Source organism: Capsicum annuum, chromosome 8 (genome assembly GCF_002878395.1).
Source record: "Capsicum annuum cultivar UCD-10X-F1 chromosome 8, UCD10Xv1.1, whole genome shotgun sequence".
Taxonomy (NCBI): domain Eukaryota; kingdom Viridiplantae; phylum Streptophyta; class Magnoliopsida; order Solanales; family Solanaceae; genus Capsicum; species Capsicum annuum.
Window position 1 is genome coordinate 90841038 of NC_061118.1, and position 2229 is coordinate 90843266.

The window sequence follows — 2229 nt, forward strand, 5'->3', positions numbered from 1 at the left end:
GGTTCCCGCAGGGGTGTCTTACACTCCCCCAAATCTTTTTTGAATTTCATACATTCAGAGTTGGTGCATTTAGGTTAGTGCGCTTTCTCGCAATCATTCAGTCCTACTCCCAACCATTTAGGAAAATTCCTATTCTAGAAATAAATCACGCTATATACAAACTCATAAAAAATAGGTTTGAACTACGTTTTGACCTGATTCTTGTCCTGACAAGATACGCAGGCAGCTCTGTAGGAGGGTTCGGTCTCTTCACTGTTTCAAAATAATTCTTTTGGTAATCATACTGGGGCAATTTTTCTGAAATAGTTCAAAGACGCTATCCAAAAGTCTTCAAGAGCGCAAATAAATTATTCCTCAAATCCAAATCTCAATAACATTAGTGCTTAGCCGACCTACCTCCAAATCCTCACCCAATTTTGGTTCGAGAACACCTAGCTTCTTCTTTCAGACGTCGTAAACCACTAAATTTATGGTGTATTGATCCCTACTATCAAATCAAGGGTTCAATATTCTTTCATTCGTAACAATCCTGCCAAGTACGGTGAAATAATGCCATAACTTCTTCAATGTCTGACCTTCTCAATCTCGTCGACATATTGAAGTAATTTTAAAACTCTCCTCATGCTTGACATTCATCCTCTTGATCGTCTAATCTAACCAATTTTACTGATACAAGCAATTCCTTCCTGATCGTCTTTCACATTATTTTCAAAGATGACCACCACTTTTGTACATTCATACATGTTACCTGATTCTTGTTTTCACAAGATACGTAAGCGACCCTCATTTGGGTTCGATTTCATTTTTTTCTAAAAAATAAAAAATAAATATATTTTATTAGAATTTTGGCTTGGTTGGTACCAACATAGTTAGGAGTGTGCATGAGAAAGAACAAATTTGTATGATGGAGAGGACCGACTTCACGGTAAATCATAGATTCTTTTGGTACCTCTTAGTTAAATCTGAGTAACACTTGAAAATTCTCTTGCATACATCTAAGACAAGAACAAAGGCAACCCCATCGTTTCAAGTGCATTGTGTGGCGAGCTTTAGACAAGTTCATTACATTGCATTGTTGATCTAGAACTTGGCCTGAATGTCTGTTGAGGCCAAATTCTGAGTTACACTTAGTTTGGGAAAGGATTGTAGGCCTTCTTTGACTAGATTATGCCTTCCACAACCTACCAAATAACATCAATCCCTAGTATTCTGCCCTTTAAGCCTGGAACCTTTTCCTTGGAATAACCGCATCTGAGCCTATACCTTTTGAGTGCTTACATGCACTATCCCTCTTTTGGCCCATCTCCTTGAGCGCACTAAGTACGTGTAAGTTGCGAATAAAGATTCAAGATTAAATCTGTCAGAGGCAAAAAACGTACAGCCCCGGAAGAACAAAAACAAAAGACGATTTCAAAGAAGAAGGAACAAAAATCCCCTACAAAAAAGAGATAACTCCAACAAAGATGAAGAATCATCATAAAAAAAATACATTTATTAAAAAAAGGGGAAAACTCTAACACATGATTCAAAAGAAGTTGAAGCAAATATGAAACAAGGGGGCAAGAAGCACAACAAAGAAAATCGAATGTCAAAATGAAGCAAATATCAAAAACACAAATACAGTACAACGCTCATTGATAAATTAGTCACTTTCAACCCAAATATCATCCTACCGATTCCCAAGCCTACATTACAAGCCAATAACAAGTCCTACAAGACCCTACTCTAAGTGTTCTCACATTAGTGGATACTTACATGAAGGCCAAGCCTATGATATCACAATTACATTCATTGAACTTCTTTTCGAGTGCGAGCGTATATCTCTAGACATCTCCAAATTCAAGAGAAAAATAATACTCAAATTGGTGTGAGAATGAGACATTCTTTCTGGAGAGGGCACTTAAAACATGGGAACATACACAGTTCAAAATCTTTGTTTAAAGAAAGACGAACAAATCTTATCGATACTTAGGTATATCTGAGGTACCACTAGAAGCTATAAGAGTTACCCTGAAGTCGATCTCGGTTAGCTGGAAAAGAGATAGAAGGGTTCTTATACACACTACCAATTGTTTGTACCAACTGTAGTCAAGACACAATTATATCTTTTCATTGTTCAATATTTCTTACAAAGAAAATACAAAACAATCTTCTACATTTCCATGGTTCAATATTTCTTACAAAGAAAACACAAACAATGTTCTGCATTTTACCTTTTAGCATTTCTTG